This window comes from Ceratotherium simum, chromosome 39 (assembly GCF_057802395.1).
Source record: "Ceratotherium simum simum isolate JZ-2026a chromosome 39, ASM5780239v1, whole genome shotgun sequence".
NCBI classification, from domain to species: Eukaryota; Metazoa; Chordata; class Mammalia; order Perissodactyla; family Rhinocerotidae; genus Ceratotherium; species Ceratotherium simum.
In genome coordinates, this window is record NC_141938.1 from 538,329 (window position 1) to 556,887 (window position 18,559).

General features: G+C 36.9%; 1 pseudogene; it reads left to right on the top strand.

Moving 5' to 3' along the window:
* The first annotated feature begins 11,013 nt into the window (after positions 1-11,013).
* On the top strand, positions 11,014-11,842 carry LOC106804071 (olfactory receptor 7A17-like; annotated as a pseudogene).
* The last annotated feature ends 6,717 nt before the right edge of the window (positions 11,843-18,559 follow it).

The following is an 18,559-nucleotide window of genomic DNA, read 5'->3' on the forward strand; positions in this document are numbered from 1 at the left end:
ACCAAAAAGAGAACACATCAGATCAGTTACTTACAACATCCACGCCCCACTGCTGGGAGAGTCTCTTCAATTGACACCGCTGGGCAGAAATCACATGTCTCGGGCAAGGCATCCCTTCCACAGGTGGAACTCTCACCAGGCCTCAGTTTCCAGCAGTTTATGTAATCAGTTACAGAGTTTATAGAGCAAGGCAAGCATTCAGTGTTCCCATGCACAAATGGTTATCAGTGGCATACATGCACTGAGCCTCCTGGCTGTCGTCCCAGCCAGGCAGTTGTGTATGTGCATTGTTTACCCTGGTTATCATCCCAGCCCGGCACAGATGGCCAGTCTGCCCCAGGCCATGATGCCCAAAGGACCTTGAAATTCTTACAAATTGCAACTATCTCCGTGGGAGAAAGGCCAGTTCCCAGGAAAAAGGCCAGTTCCCACCACACAGAAAGCAGCTTTGTATTTCTTTGTGTGCTGGTGGCTGTAGGTTAATGGAACGGCCAAACATGGCTGTACTCATGTCAAGACATCCATATATGACACGTTGCTTTCTATCCAATGAGAAGATGTATCTCCCACCTGTTAAACTGTGACAGCTCCCTGTGCTCCAGATCCTACCCAGAGTTTTTAATCATTAGACTTTTTTCCCTTTAAATTAATTTATCAGAGTATAACAACATGCAAAAAACTGCATATATTAAAATGCAAAATTTGCATACACCTGAAATTTATACAACGTTGTAAGCCAATATGACCTGAATAAAATAATTTTTAAAAAATAAATAAATAAATAAAAAGCTGTAGGCTTCTCAAGGAAGGGCTGTGCCTTGTATCACCCTGAACATGGCATGTTTTACCCACAATAGATTCTGAATAAATACATTCAAGCAATTTTTACCTACAGGATCAACATTAAATAAGAATTCTTCTCAGAGCCAGACCAGTGGCACAAGCAGTTAAGTGTGCGCGCTCCGCTTCAGCGGCCCAGGGTTCGATGGTTCGGATCCCGGGTGCGCACTGCCGCACCGCTTGTGAGGCCGTGCTGTGGCAGCATCCCATATATAAAGCAGAGGAAGATGGGCTTGGATGTTAGCTCAGGGCCCATCTTCCTCAGCAAAAAGAGGAGGATTGGAAACGGATGTTAGCTCAGGGCTGATCTTCCTCACACACAAAAAAAATAAATAAAATAAAATAAAAATATTAAAAAAAGAATTCTTCTATCCAATTAAACTTTTACAAATGCCAACAAATTAAATAAATAAAATGTAACATTTGCTGAATTAAAGGAGCCATGCAGAAATTAAGTATAAATACTGCATGGGTCCATTTACATATAATTCAAGAAAGTGCACAAACATTTAATTTCTTTGTAATGTAATCATAAATAATTGAATATCCCTGAGCCTTATTTTCCTTATTTCTGATGGTAATGTGGGATGAGAAACCTAACTCCGATGAATGTTGTGAGGAATAAATGAAATGTGTGGAAATACTTGAGTTCAAACACTCTTTCACAGTTGAGGAGTATGTGTATGTATATGTGTGTGTGTCTTTATATATGATTTTCTTTCAAATAAACACACTCACACTCATATGTAAACACAGGATAATTAATAATTTAATCTTTCATGTTGAAAGGAAATGAGAGGAAGTTGGAGAGGATAGAAAGAAAAAGAATGAATATTTGAATTAATAAAAAATTTGAAAGAAAGTATAAATTTTGACATAAATATTTAGAGTAGAATGGATGGCCTTTATTTTAATAATGAATTACTTTTTCTCTCTTAATGCCTCAAAAGCATCAAAGTCAGAACCATATTCAGGTTTAGGCAATGCGAAATTCACTGTACGAGCTAATGGAGCCATAATCTCCAAGCTGACTTTACTTTTCTTTTTCTATTTAAGGAATTAAGGTGGGATTTCAACACAAAATGCCATTACATAAAGGGAGCTAACTAAATGAAGTTAGGGGCTTAAACTCAGTTCCCTTGAACAGAATTTTACTAGTCAAATGTCTGTATTAGATTCCAATTGCTGCTGTAATAAATTACACTAGTGGCTTAAAACAAACAACTCCCTGTCTTAAAGTTCTGGAAGTCAGAAGCATGAAATGGATCTCAGTGGATAAAATCAAGACGTCTGCAGGGCTGGGCTCCTTTTGGAAGCTGTGTGAGAGAATGCATTTCTTTCCTATTCCAGTTTCTAGAGGACATCTGTGTTCATTGGCTCAGGGCCCTTCCTCCATCTTCAAAGCCAGCAGTGTGCATTTCCAAATATCCCTCTGATTTCAGTTCTTCATGCTCTCTCTTCCACATTTAGAGGACCATTGTGATTACATTAGCCCAATCTTGATAATCTGAGCTAATCTTCTTATCTTAAGGTAAATGATGAGTAGATTTATTCCATCTACTACATTATTTCCCTTGCTCTATAAGCTATCATCTTCAAACTTGTTGGGATTAGGATGTGGACATCTTTTAGAGATCCTTATTCTGCCTACTGCAAAGTCTTACTCAGTTGTATATTATTTTAATTCACTCAAGAGCCATTACATTTAAAAGAATTGAAGACAGAATTTATTACAGCCTCTAGAGTGAGTGGAAATTTTTCTTTCAAAATTATATGTAGAGATGATTCTTGGTGTATAAAACCAAAAACTACCTACACCTGACTCTAACACAGGAACACAGACTTGCTACATAAAATGTGGTCCACAGACGAGGACCTGCAGCATCAGCATCACCTGGGAGCTTGTTAGAAATGTGGAGTCCTTGGGCACACTGGAGATCTGATTAGTCAGAATTTGCATTTGAATTACAAACGTTGGTAATTTGTTATGCACAATGAAGTTGGAGAAGTGTTGGTCTAAAACAGTCTTCTCACTGTTGACATTTGAAGCTGGATAATTATTTGTGCTGGGTGCTGTCCTGTGCACTATAGGTGTTTAGCAGCATGCATTCAGACATTGCCAAATAGTTCCAGGGGGGAAATTATCTCTGGTTGAGATAAAACACTGACCCGAGTTTGAGAACTAAAAGCATCCTGACAGATTCCAGTTCAGACTCCATTCCTTACTTGGTTTATACCATTCAGCAGACTATTAAATCCCTCTGAGTCCCATTTCCACAATGGAGGAGGTAGTTCACCAAAGTATTACCTCACAGATTGAAGTTTTCTAAAAATTAAATCAGACCACCCCTTTAATGTGCTAATGGGGTGCATAACATCTAAGTGTATCTCCCTCATACACTGCTAGTGGGAATGCAAACTGGTGCAGCATCTGTGGAAAACAGCATGGAGATTTCTCAAAAAATTAAAAATATAAATACCATGTGATCCACCTATCCCACTACTGGGTATTTATCCAAAGAATATGAAATCAACAGTTCAAATAGATCTATGCACCTCTATGTTCAGTGCAGCATTATTCACAATAGCCAAGACATGGAAGCAACCCAAGTGCCCGTCAATGGATAAATGGATAAAGACAATTATATATATATATATACATAATATATATATGTACACACACACACACAATGGAAGACTACTCAGCCAAAAAAAAAAACAAAATTGTGCCATTTGTGAATACTAGTCAGCCATAAGAAACGACGAAATCCAGCCATTTGTGACAACATGGATGGACATTGAGGGTATAATGCAAAGTGAAATAAGTCAGAGGGAGAAGGTCAAATACCATATGATTTCCTTCATTAAGTAGTAGATAATAACAACAATAAACAAACACATAGGGACAGAGATTGGATTGGTGGTTACCAGAGGGGAAGGGGGGAGGGAGGAGGGTGAAAGGGATAATTCGGTACATGTGTGTGGTGATGGGTTGTAATTAGTATTTTGGTGGTGAACATGATGTAGTCCATGCAGAAATAGAAGTACAATGATGTACACCTTAAATTTTTACAATGTTATAAACCAATGTTACTGCAATAAACAAAAACAAACAAACAAACAAAAAATATTCCAGAGAAGTTGATGAATGTGGAAGCAGATGATGGAGACAACAAAAGGCAGGTAGTTGTGTCCTTGAAGAGGAGAACATACAAGCTGTAGAGCACTGGGGACAGGAACCCTGGAAAATCTAGGGTCAAGTCTGGCCTCCACCTTCCCCAGCCCTATCCTCACACACAGGGTAGTGTTACTGAGCAATATATTTATCCTTTCCATACTCCAGTGTCATCATCTGAGAAATAGGTATAATAGTAATATCTCTCTCTTAAAATTGTTGTGAATATTAAATATGATAATACATATAAAGTGATTAAAACATCCTGGCTGTTAGTTCAAGCTCAATGCTCATTCAATATTGTATGACATTATTAAATGTAATATTCAAAATTCAAATATTGCATCAAAGAATAATTTTATTATCTAAAGTTTTGAGTCTGAAGAGCAAATGAGTTGTTGTAAATGGAAATATTAACTAAATGTGACCAATAACTGGATCAATTCAGTTCAACATTTTGAACTTCAAGAAACAAAATGAACTTGAATTATCTGACACTAAATCACAAACAACAAGACCTGCCATCCCTGTAAAGTACCACTGTTTCTCTTCTTGACCATCTCACAGGGAGTAAATATCACTCTTCCAGGGCCTTCTACGCCCTGTCTTATTTTTTGGTTGCTGACATTGTTACCAAATCTTAGCAAAATGAGAAGTGATAGAAGAAGTGGGGCAAATAGGCAAGAGCTATATCTGGCCACACACGCCAAAATAAGCAAGTAATAAGCTGGAGGGACATATGTCCAGGTTTCAAGTTAATACAATTCCTGGGCTGTTAAACTTACAGAGAGTAAAGGAGAGATTAAGCCTCTTCAATCAGAAGGTTCATCTGGCTGATTTTCTCTGTCCGTAAAACACTGTGTATCCTGTATTACTTACAGAAGATTTTAGTTTAACTTTTTTACAAAATCTTGCAAAAGTGTTATTATTAGTGTTTGTTAGAAGTGCTTTTCTTTCATAAGTCATGATGGTGCTTAAGGGAAAATTACAAAAGAATGACTCGTGGAGTACTAACTGAATGCCAACTTTATTCTTAATTTGTCTAATATTCATATGTTAGTAATTTGGTGAAATAAAATGTTTAAAATAAAGGCCTTGTTAAAATTTGAAAAAAAAAATTGTGCCATTTGTGACAACATGGATGTACCATGAGGGTATTATGCTAAGCGAAATAAGCCAGACAGAGAAGGACAAATACTGCCTTATTTCGCTCATTTGTGGAAGATAAACAAACACATGGATAAAGAGAACAGATTAGTGGTTACCAGAGGGGAGGGGAGGCAGGGTTTGGGGCGAAGGTGAAAGGGATAAAGGGGCATATATATATGGTGACTACACTATTGGTTGTGAACACGATGCAGTCTATACAGAAACTGATGTATAATAATGTACACCTGAAATTACACAGTGTTATAAACCAATATGACCTCAGTAAAATGATTTTAAAAAAACAAAATCTAAATGTATCTCTTATAATTAATAAACATTTTATAATGTGGGACTAATGACATTTCTGAACTTGTGGTATAAGTATGAAATTCATTACAGTTTTGGCAAAATTATCATGAAATCAAGGAGTTTAGTGCCCAAGTTTTTTCAAAAGAAACAAAGTGATCCCCCTTCTTAACAAGAAGAATAGTAATTTTCTAGAGATATCTGGGGTTATGTCCCCACCAAAAGTCAATACTTTGAAGATCCAAAGGGCTAATCAGGACAAATTCCTCAGTAACAGACTTTTGAGAAAACTTGATCTCAGGGCTGTGATGAGGTGCTGGGAGGTTTAGACCTCTGGAAGACAAGAGAGTTCGTGGAGAAGGGGTAATAAAAACTGAATTCATGTGGCTTATAATCTGGTCTCCTAGGATCAGAAGATCAGCAGGAAAAATTACCGTGCTGTCCAGACCAGTGCCCCGCAGGGAAATCATGTAGTTAGAGGTTGGAGTAACAGGAGGAAAACGTGCTAATGAGCAGACGTGGGGAGCTGTAAATCTCCTCTGCTGCAGCCCTCAAGGTGTGCAATCTTAGTCTGGACAAGACATGGTCACTTCTTTCTGGGACACCAATGTTTGACTCCTTTCTGCTGTCTTGTCTGGGGATAGGGCCTCAGTTTCCACCATGAACCATCTAGGGAGGAATTCGGACTTTCAGGAAAAGATATTCCTCTCAGACTTCCCATCCAGGTGAGCCTGAGATTCCAGTAGATACGGCAAGAGGAGGTCAAAGAGGATGGAAGCCAAGAAAGTGCACCTGAGGTCACCTGAGAGTCAATGCAGCCTAGTTCCCAGCCCAGAGATCTCTGTGGTGGTTTGCTTGCTTGATTACTAAATTACTGTGTTTATTTGAATTGCTAAATAGAGGCGTGAACACTGAATTCAGCAAAGCAAGTGCCATTTTTGACACTTAAGCGATAGTAGAACAAAAGTCTGGGGGTCTTTTTATTTAAAGGGAGTAGAGAAGTAGAGTAGTAGATGTAGGCAGATACACGGTGAAATGAGGGCATGTCTTTTATTTTTACGATGGGGCATATATGACTATGTTCCCACATTGGTGACAAAGATCCAAACCAAGGAAGGCTTGCAGACACATCCTTGCAGCAGCAGTAAGTGAGACATACATTTCACAGCATCTTCTGTCATTCTGAGCATTCATATGAAAAAAAAGATGTAATATGTTCAAAGGAGTAGGTAAATTAACATTGCTTTATAATTATTTCATTACCTGTGATGTCGTATATAATGTGGGTTAGTTACCCATTTACCTTCTCTATTACAAATTGTCTGTGTGAGCTTTTTATTCATTATTTTGATTGTATTCTTTCAAACAAAAAATTGTTTTTGTCACCAACTGGCTGATGTCATTTAGTTAGTTTATATGTGTATAGATGTGTTTGTGGAGAATGTATGAGTTTATAGATTTTGTGTGGTCAACTCTATCAGTCAGGTTTCTTGTTCTCTCTTTATTTCTTTTTTAAATTTATTTATTCTACTGAAATACTTAAGGTGTCATTTCCATATTCTTCACTTGTGAATCTTTGCCTTAAACAAAAATGACAGTGAAAGTTCTTCCCTATGCTTAGGGATAATAAATTACTTTTTATACGTATTTCCAACTTGTTTTCACATCTCCATTATTCCTTATTGTTCCTTAGCATTTTGGGATTAGATCTATTTCTAAAACTCATACCAATTTAGGCATTCATCTTTAGGATGACTTTTTTTTTTTACCATATGACTAAAGATAAAATATATCTCCATAAAAATATTTGAATCCATATATCTTTATATATGATGAAATTATAACTGAGGTATTGCTTCTCCCCCACATTTGAAAAGTCCTTGTCATATTATTTTATTTCCAAATCTTTGACAGTTTAATTTTCAATTAGTGACCTATGTTTATGTTATTAAATTATTACTATTTTATGTCTTTATATAAGCTAGTTGTAGATTTTCATTCAATTTTGTTACATACAATTGTTTTGAAACCACTATGTTAAGCTAATTTCATTCTCACTAACATTTTTTTCCATAAGTTATTCCTTTCCTTTAAAACTTCTGTTTCTATGTCATGCACACCTACATATTCATATACTTTTATACAAATGCAGGAACAGAATCCTATGCACATCATAAATGATCTCTATGTTTTAGTGCAGTCTTTTTAAATTTCTTTATCTCGTCTCCCCTTATCCTTCTTACTCAATGATACCTTACAGACTTGCCTCTGATCAACTAGTGTAATGAAGATTTATTATTTCAATAGCTGCATAACATTTCATGGCCTGACTGTGATGTTCATACTTTTGAAGGTCTTTCATATTTTTCGTCTTGCATTACTATTACATCAATGCTCAAAAATATTCTGGGATTGTTAAGTTCAAACTGTGGTTCCAACTAGGAGTGATTTTGTCTTCCAGGGGACAGTGAGCAATGTTTGGAGACATTACTGGCTGTCACACTGGGGAGGGACGGGCAGAGGCCAAGGATGCACTAAACACCCTGCACTGCAGAAGACAGACCCCACCACGGAGAATGATCTGACCCAGAAGGTCGATAGTGCTGAGATTGAGAAACCCTGAGTTAAAGAATATCTGTACTTTTCATAATTGTAGGTGTCTTCAGATTGTTTCCCCAATGTTGTAACACTTTACACTTCTGCCAGAAAAATTAGAGTACCCCATTGCTACTTGTTTAAAATTTCAACCCCAATCAGTGTGACAGCTTTTTAAATGTTTTTCCAGGCTGATGGGTGTGATAGAGATTTCTTGGTGTTTTTTAACTATTACTGAGTTTTATCAAAGACTTATATATTTGATCACCATTTTGATTTATTTATTACCTTTATATGCCCATATACTATATGCACATTATTCTATATTTTTTAGCCTTTCAAATGATTTTTAAAAATTATTGTGTCAACTTGCTTTTGTGGAATGTTTTGGCCATAAAAATGTTTTACATTTTATTTAGTTGAATATATCTATGTTCTTACTTCTGTGTTTCTTGCCTTAATTAAGATTATTTGGCCTGCCTATAGATTTTAATATGTGGTTTTCTAGACGTTCACCTAAAAAGTATTGATCACTCTTACAGTGAGTAGGTAATCCCTTTGATTTTTTGTAATATGACTGAGTGGGATCATCTTCATTTTCTTCCAGGACAACATCCATTTTTCCAGTTTTATTCAACAATCCAATCTTTTCTAATATATTGAAATACAACTTTACTGTGTGTGAAATGAACTTATATACTGAGAACTAATTGCTGATTTATTCAGCAAATAACTGAGCATCTGCTGCATGTCATAATTTCTAAGAACATTATATGTTATATCTTTTATGTCTGTTCCTTTGAAAATTTAATTATTAATCCGTGTTGATATTATTAAATTATTGTGATTTTGTATCTTATTTTAGTTTTTGATGCTCCACTCAATTTTCTTTAACAGAGGTGATTTGAAACCACTCTGTTTAACCTAGTCTCATTCTCCCTGCCATTCTTTTTTTTCATAATTTCACATTTACTTAAATTTGTTCCTATATAAGTGCACACGTATTCACATACATTTGTGAAAATACAAAGGTGACTAACACTGGTGAAACCCTTTGTTTGGATCTTACATTATATTGGTGAAGTCAGAGTGCCGTGAAATAAATGTGGTGTGACATATGTGCTCAGGGATAAATCACAGGAAGAAAGTTATTCAGTGTAGAAGAGTGGAATTGTCACAGTGAGTGCAGGATCTTATACAGCACGGTCTGTAGAGGGCTTTGCATGTCGGATAATGACTATAACCAGGACTAGGGTGTTCACACTGGATTTGTCCAAGAAGAGATCAAAAACAAAGTATGAGAAAAACGAAGAGAAGATGCCACATAAGAGAAGTGAGGGAGGAGCTTGCCTCATCTGCCACCCAATCATATGAAAACTAAGTGGTCAAATAAATTGAGAATAGGCATAGGAAAAACAAGTCTTCTACTCCTGATATTAAAAACATCTAACTTTTTTAGTATTTTGTGTACTATTTCCTTTTGTGAATTATTGGTTTATTTTCTTTCATCAGTTTTCACTCGGGGTGTTCAATCTGTAAGGTGTTTTGCACCATAAATTTATCACTACTTTTGTCTTTTGGGCAAATTTATTTTTTATTCTTGTTATTTTTGATGGGTATGAAGTGGATGTAATTAGTGTTGGAATACTGCCAGAAATCAGTGAAGCTGTTTCTTCCTCACTGTCTCTCAGGGACCACCTGAGCTTGTCAGATCTGTTTCTTCCTCATGTCCATTTCATTCCCCTCTCTCTCTCTACGTTTATTAAACAGAGTGTTTATGTTTCTTTAAATATAAGGCAGAAAATGGACATGCCATTTTGGAGCCCCAAGTTTATTTGTCATAGGAGGCTTACAATAGGAATATCTGGGTACCATTTCTAAAGTCTTTAGGAGATAGATACTTGATCCAGAAAGCTTGAGTTGTATCCACTCACAACTTAAACAGTGAGGGAAGGAGGTAGAAGGACACAGAAGTAACACAGAGGAGGAGGCCTAGGTGTGCTGTGTGTGTGTGTGTGTGTGTGTGTGTGTGTGTGTGAGACCTTTGTGAATTGAGAGCAGTCCTTAGGGCAGGGGTAACTGGACTCATATATTCCAAGGTGACCCTTATAATACCAGGGCCATAACTCAATCAAGGAGGGAATCCTTTTCAATTTCCTTTGCAAACAGATTAACAAAGTGCAAAATTTAGATAGGACAAATAAGGGACTCCCTGTGTCTGGAGGTTTCAGCAGCAGCAAGGAGACGACCTCATTCCTCATCATTCTCTGACACCATCTCCTCACTCTCTGCCTTGGTCATCCCCCTCAAAACACTGGCTCATTGTGAGCCTTCTTCTCTAAAACAATTATCTTCCTCAAGGTCTTTGCACTGGCTGTTCCTTCTGCCAGGCACACGCTTCCCCAGATAAGCTTGTGTTTCCCACTCACTCTTGTTTCAGTTGTCTATTAATATATCACCTCGTCTGCAGCTCTTGCCTGAACTCCCAGTAAAAATATAACACCCTCCTATCAACTTTCTCCTTTCTGTGTGTTCTTTTTCATCATAGTATCTGTCACAATTGGATATGTTGTATTATTATTTTTATTTGATTATATTCTTTCTCCATCATAAGATTAGGGATTTTTGTTATTCAGCAATCTATTCTCTGGACAGTGCTTGGAACATGGTCTATATTCAATACCTGTGTTCCAAAAATGCATGAAAGATACTCAACAAAACAGTAGGATACATTATGCCTGAGGAACAAGTCAACAGTGGAAAAGGAATTCCTAAAGAGAAACAGCACTAGGGATGCCCTGGTGGGGACCAGGCCATACACAATATATTGAGATTAATTTATTGATTCTAAAATATAAATGTAGCATTTATCCTGTGTTACTAATGTTTGCTTGTGTGAAAATTAGTCATTTATTTTTTTTCTATTTCCTAGTAGTCACCTCCAACACATGGAATCAAGGAATGAAACACGTTTTCCAGAATTTCTTCTTCTGGGATTTTCAGAGGAACTAGAATTACAGGCCCTCATATTTGGGCTTTTTCTCTCCATGTACCTGATCACTGTGTGTGGAAACCTGCTCATTATCCTGGCTGTGAGCTCAGACTCCCACCTCCACACCCCTATGTACTTCTTCCTCTCCAACCTGTCCTTCGTAGACATCTGTTTCTCCTCCACTACCATCCCAAAGATGCTGCGGAACATCCAGACCCAGAGCAAAGTCATCACCTATGCAGGCTGCATCCTCCAGGTGTATTTTTACATATTCTTTGCAGGATTTGAGGACTTTCTCTTGACTGTGATGGCCTATGACCGCTTTGTGGCCATCTGCCACCCCCTGCACTACACGGTTCTCATGAACCCCCGGCTCTGTGGACTGCTGGTTCTGGTGTCCTGGTTCATGAGTGCCCTGTATTCCTTGTTACAAAGCTTAATGGTGTTGCAGCTGTCCTTCTGTACAAACTTGGAAATACCCCAATTTTTCTGTGAACTCAAGCAGGTGGTCCAACTCGCCTGTTCTGACACCTCTCTTAATGACACAGTTACATATTTTGCAGCAGTGCTGCTGGCTGGTGGTCCCCTGGCTGGCATCCTTTGCTCATACTCTAAGATATTTTTCTCCATACGTGGAATCTCGTCAGCTAAGGGGAAGTACAAAGCATTTTCCACCTGTGCATCTCACCTCTCAGTTGTCTCCTTATTTTATTGTACAAGCCTGGGAGTGTACCTCAGCTCTGCTACTACCCACAGCTCACACTCAAGTGGAACAGCCTCGGTGATGTACTCTGTGGTCACACCCATGCTGAACCCCTTCATCTACAGTCTGGGGAACAGAGACATAAAGAGGGCTCTGAAATCATTCTTTGAGATGGTAGCTATAAAAGGAATAATTGTCCCAGGTCTGAAGAGGTGACTTTCACTGCAGGGCTAAAAGCTTCAAAGCCAGAAATTGCTTTTCTTTGATCATACAGTGCAAGCAAAACTTGTTTCTTCTATTTTGTTCCGCGGGTGTCCATTTCTGACTTCAACTTCTTTACACAATTTAAGTAACTCCTCTATTAAGCTTTTGCTCAGCTTGATATATAGACAAATTTCCCATTTGTACTTTTTCCCTACTTAACAAACTTTTTCCCAACTTTGTATTAGAAATATTTGGAAATTTCCATTTCTTTCATGGGGCAGCATGGATTTCTTAAAAATAGTCTCTACTTTAATGATATATATCATCACAAATAATTTTTCTCTTCTGTTCCTTAAATAATAGTCATGAGTTGTATTACTCATATACTAAAAAACTACAATTGACAACCAAGGCAATTTACTTAATTTTATAATAGGGCAAACTATGAGACCACTATTTTTCACATTTGTGTACATCATTCCTTTCTATATCACCCCTTTATAACTGCTCATCCCGATGATGTAGACTTTTTTTTTTGGTAAGGGAGATTGGCCCTGAGCTAACATCTGTGCCCATCTTCCACTATTTTGTGTATGGTACACCGCCACAGCATGGCTTGATGAGCGGTGCATAGGTCCACACCAGGGACCCCAACTTGCAAACCCCAGGCCACTGAAACAGAGGGCACAAACTTAACCACTACACCACCGGGCCGGCCCCCTGATAATGCAGACTTTAACGTATAGTGTGTATAGAGGTAGTTATTAAGTTTTATTCTCCTCATTAGGATCCTGTTGTCTTATTCAAATCTGTGTCCACAGTGTCTGCCATAGTGACTGGCAAAATAAATGCCAAATACATGTCTCCAAGTGGAGACTATCCAGAAGCACAAATTTGAATAAATAAGTTGACTTAATTTGGCCTTTGAATCAGAGTAGAGCTTAAATAAAATGAAGTAAAATTGCAAATTATACTTTGTATTACTAAGTAAAATATTTCTATTTCTAGCTATACATCTACACATTGAAGTCTGGGAGACTGGTATCCATGTATAAGTGAGTTTTTCATGGGGATGAAGAACTGATTGGTGTGTTTATGTTTTTTTTAATTAAATTATTTCCACTTCATCTTGACAACTTGCAGTGCTACCTACAAGTAATACCCCTTCCATGGTTCTAAATGAAATAAAAATGTTGTCATAACCACTAAACGGACAGGGAATAACAACATAAGCACCATCCACTATATAGCCTATATAAATGTGTATATATCCTTGGGATCAAAGGATGACTCACTAGAGAGCCTGAATTCCCATCCAGTCATGTGATTCAGAGTCACAGGTTTTAAACAAACTGGCATATCCTTCCAACCTCTCCTGCTTACCTGGTAGGGAACCTCAATGGAGTCAATTTTTAATACGGTTATCTAAAATAATTTTTAATAACAGATTAATCAGGAATGCTCTCTTCAAATATCAGAACGAATGCCTAAAATGAGAAGAGGCACATTATTATAATTGTCCTTAATTCTGCTCATTTTTATTTTTATAACAGTGAGCTATTGCTGCATAACAAGCTATCTTTATAGAAAATGGTATTAAAATGCCTTTATTATCTAATGAGATAGTGTGGTGGGGACTTGTTCTGATCTCTGCTGGGCTCCTTATGAGTGTATGTTCAGCTGTGATTCTCTTCATTCTGTTTCTAAAGCTCATCCACTATGCAGCTGTATTGAACTCCTTTCTTCAACCAGTATGTGGTAAGTTTACTCCATTTAAATATGTAGGTTAATCTTATAGTTTTTTTTTTTTTAACTTTTTGTTTCTTACAGTAACATTGGTTTATGACATTGTAAAAATTTCAGGTGTACATCATTGTACTTCTATTTCTGCATAGATTACATCATGTTCACCACCAAAATACTAATTACATCACATCACCACACACATGTGCCAAATTATCCCTTTCATGCTCCTCCCTCCCCCCTTCCCCTCTGGTAACCACCACTCCAATCTCTGTCCCTATGTGTTTGTTTATTGTTGTTATTATCTACTACTTAATGAAGGAAATCATACGGTATTTGACCTTCTCCCTCTGACTTATTTCACTTTGCATTATACCAACAATGTCCATCCATGTTGTCACAAATGGCTGGATTTCATCATTTCTTATGGCTGAGTAGTATTCCATTGTGTATATATACCACAGCTTCTTTATCCATTCATCCCTTGATGGGCACTTAGGTTGCTTCCAAGTCTTGGCTATTGTGAATAACGCTGCAATGAACACAGGGGTGCATGTACCTTTACAAATTGGTGTTTTCAAGTTCTTTGGATAAATACTCAACAGTGGAATAGCTGGATCATATGGTAGTTCTATGCTTGATTTTTTGAGGAATCTCCATACTGTTTTCCATAGTGGCTGCACCAGTTTGCACTCCCACCAGCAGTGTATGAGAGTTCCCTTCTCTCCACATCCTCTCCAACACATGCTGTTTCCTGTCTTGTTAATTATAGCCATTCTGACGGGCATGAGGTGATATCTCATTGTAGTTTTGACTTGCATTTCCCTGTAGTTAGTGATTTTGAACATCTTTTCATGTGTCTGTTGGCCATCTGTAGGTCTTCTTTGGAGAAATGTCTGTTCAGGTCTTTTGCCCATTTTTTAATTGGGTTGGTAGTTTTTTTGTTGTTGAGATGCATGAGTTCTTTATATATTTAGGAGATTAATCCCTTATCAGAAGTATGGTTTTCAAATATCTTCTCCCAATTGTTAGGTTGTCTTTTCATTTTGTTGATGGTTTCCTTTGTTGTGCAGAAGCTTTTTAGTTTGATGTAGTCCCATTTGTTTATTTTTTCTATTGTTTCTCTTGCCCGGTCAGACGTGGTGTTTGAAAAGATGTAGCTAAGACCGATGTCGAAGAGCGTACTGCCTATGTTTTCTTCTAGAAGTTTCACAGTTTCAGATCTTACATTCAAGTCTTTAATCCATTTGGAGTTAATTTTTGTGTATGGTGTAAGGTAAGGGTCTACTTTCATTTTTTTGCATTTGGCTATCCAGTTTTCCCAACACCATTTGTTGAAGAGACTTTCTTTTGTCCATTGTATGTTCTTGGTTCTTTTGTCAAAGATTAGCTGTCCATAGATGTGTGGGTTTATTTCTGGGCTTTCGATTCTATTCCATTGATCTGTGTGTCTGTTTTTGTGCCAGTACCATGCTGTTTTGGTTACTATAGCTTTGTAGTATATTTTGAAATCAGGGAGTGTGATACCTCGAGCTTTGTTCTTTTTTCTCAGGATTCCTTTAGCTATTTGGGGTCTTTTGTTGTTCCATATAAATTTTAGGATTCTTTGTTCTATTTCTGTGAAAAATGTTGTTGGAACTTTGATAGGGATTGCATTGAATCTATAGATGGCTTTAGGAAGTATGGACATCTTAACTATGTTAATTCTTCCCATCCAAGAGCACGAAATATCTTTCCATTTCTTTGTGTCTTCTTCAATTTCTTTCAGAAATGTTTTATAGTTTTCAGTGTACAGATCTTTCACCTCTTTGGTTAAGTTTATTCCTAGGTATTTTATTCTTTTTGTTGCAATTGTAAATGGGATGGTATTCTTAATTTCTCTTTCTGCTACTTCGTTGTTAGTGTACAGAAATGCAACTGATTTTTGTATGTTGATTTTGTATCCTGCAACTTTACCATATTTGTTTATTACTTCTAAAAGTTTTCTGGTGGATTCTTTAGGGTTTTCCATATATAAAATCATGTCATCTGCAAATAGTGAGAGTTTCACTTCTTCCTTTCCAATTTGGATCCCTTTTATTTCTTTCTCTTGCCTGATTGCTCTGGCTAGGACTTCCAGTACTATGTTAAATAAGAGTGGTGACAGTGTACATCCTTGTCTGGTTCCTGTTCTTAGAGGGATGGCTTTCAGTTTTTCACCATTGAGGATGATATTAGCTGTGGGTTTCTCATATATGGTCTTTATTATGTTGAGATACTTTCCTTCTATCCACATTTTATTCAGAGTTTTTATCATAAATGGATGCTGTATCTTGTCAAATGCTTTCTCTGCATCTATTGAGATGATCATGTGATATTTATTCTTCATTTTATTAATGTGGTGTATCTCGTTGATTGATTTGTGAATGTTAAACCATCCCTGCATCCCTGGAATAAATCCCACTTGATCATGGTGTATAATCTTTTTAAAATATTGTTGTATGCGATTTGCTAGTATTTTGTTGAGGATTTTTGCATCGATGTTCATCAGTGATATTGGCCTGTAATTTTCTTTTTTGTGTGTTGTCCTTGTCTGGTTTTGGTATCAGGGTAATGTCAGCTTCGTAGAATGAGTTAGGGAGCTTACCCCCCTCCTCAATTTTTTGGAAGAGTTTGAGAAGGATAGGTATTAACTCTTCTTTGAATGTTTGGTAGAATTCACCAGGGAAGCCGTCTGGTCCTGGACTTTTATTTTTGGGGAGGTTTGTGATTACTGTTTCGAACTCCTTACTGGTGATTGGTCTATTCAAATTCTCTACTTCTTCTTGATCTAGTTTTGGAAGGTTGTATGATTCTAAGAATTTATCCATTTCTTCCAGATTGTCGAATTGTTTGGCATATAGCTTTTCATAGTATTCTCTTGTAATCTTTTGTATTTCCGAGGTGTCTGTTGTAACCTCTCCTCTTTCATTTCTGAGTTTACTTATTTGTGCCTTCTCTCTTTTTTTCTTGGTGAGTCTAAGTAAAGGTTTGTCAATTTTGTTGATGTTTTCAAACAACCAGCTCTTGGTTTTATTAATTTTTTTCTATTGGTTTTTTTGTCTCTATTTCATTTATTTCTGCTCTGATTTTTATTATTTCCCTTCTTCTACTGATTTTGGGCTTTGTTTGTTCTTCTTTATCCAGTTCCTTTAGGTGCATTGTTAGATTATTTGAGATTTTTCTTGTTTGTTGAGATAGGCCTGTATCGCTATAAACTTCCCTCTTAGAACTGCTTTTGCTGTATCCCATAAATTCTGGCATGTCATATTTTCATTTTCATTTGTCTCCAGGTATTTTTTGATTTCTTCTTTGATTTCTTCATTAACCCAGTCGTTGTTCAGTAGCATTTTGTTTAATCTCCACGTATTTGTGACTTTTCTGATTTTCTTCCTATAGTTGATTTCTAGTTTCATACCGTTGTGGTCAGAAAAGATGCTTGGTATTATTTTAATCTTCTTAAATTTATGGAGACTTGTTTTGTGGCCTAATATGTGATCAATCCTGGAGAATGTTCCATGTGCATTTGAAAAGAACGTGTATTCTTCGGTTTTTGTGTGGAATGCTCTGTATATATCTACTAGGTCCATCTGTTCTAGTGTGTCATTTAAGGGCAATGTTTCCTTATTGATCTTCTGTTTGGAAGACCTATCCGTTGGTGTAAGTGGAGTGTTAAAGTCCCCTACTATTATTGTGTTACTGTCTATTTCTGTTTTTATGTCTGTTAATAATTGCTTTATATATTTAGGTGCACCTACATTGGGTGCATAGATATTTACAAGTGTTATATCCTCTTGTTGGATTGTTCCCTTGATCATTAAGTAATGCCATTCTTTGTCTCTTTTTACAGTTTTTGTTTTAAAGTCTATTTTTTCTGATATGAGTACTGCTACCCCAGCTTTCTTTTCATTGCCATCTGCGTGGAGTATCTTTTTCCATCCCTTCACTTTCAGTTTGTGAGTGTCTTTGGGTCTGAAGAGTGTCTTTTGTATGCAGCATATATATGGGTCTTGTTATTTTATCCAGTCAGCCACCCTATGCCTTTTATTTGGAGCATTTAGTCCATTGACGTTTAAAGTAGCTATTGATAAGTATGTACTTACTGCTATTTTTTAACTTTTTTCCTCAGTGTTGTAGTAGTCCTTCTCTGTTCCTTTCTTCTTCTATACAGAATTGATGGTCACTTTAGTTTGACCTCTGTCTGAAAGCTGTACTCTTTAACTACCCTCCTCCCTCCTTTTATGTTGTTGATATCATATCTAACCTCTTTTTTGTGTATTTGTATCCATTACGTTCTAATCATGGAAATAGATAATTTTTCCTATTTGTGGTCTTCTCTTTTCCCCTTAAATCAGTCCCTTTAACATTTCTTGTAGCACTGGTTTCTTGGTGACAAACTCCTTTAATTTTTGCTTATCTGGGAAAATTTTGATCTCTCCTTCCATTTTGAATGATAACCTTGTTGGGTAGAGTATTCTTGGCTGTAAGTTTTTTCCTTTTAGCACTTTAAATATATTGTGCCATTCTCTTCTAGCCTGTAAGGTTTCTGCTGAGAAGTCAGCTTATAGCCTTATGGGGTTTCCTTTGTATGTAACTTGACATTCTCTTGCGGCTTTTAGGATTCTCTCTTTATCTTTAATTCTGGACATTTTGATTATGATTTATCTTGGTGTGGGTCTCTTTGGGTTTATCTTGTTTGCGGCTCTCTGTGCTTCCTGTACCTGGATGTCTGTTTCCTTCCTTAGGTTAGGGAAGTTTTCATCTATTATTTCTTGAAATAGATTCTCTGCCCCCTTGTCTTGCTCTTCTCCTTCCGGGACACCTATAACATGGA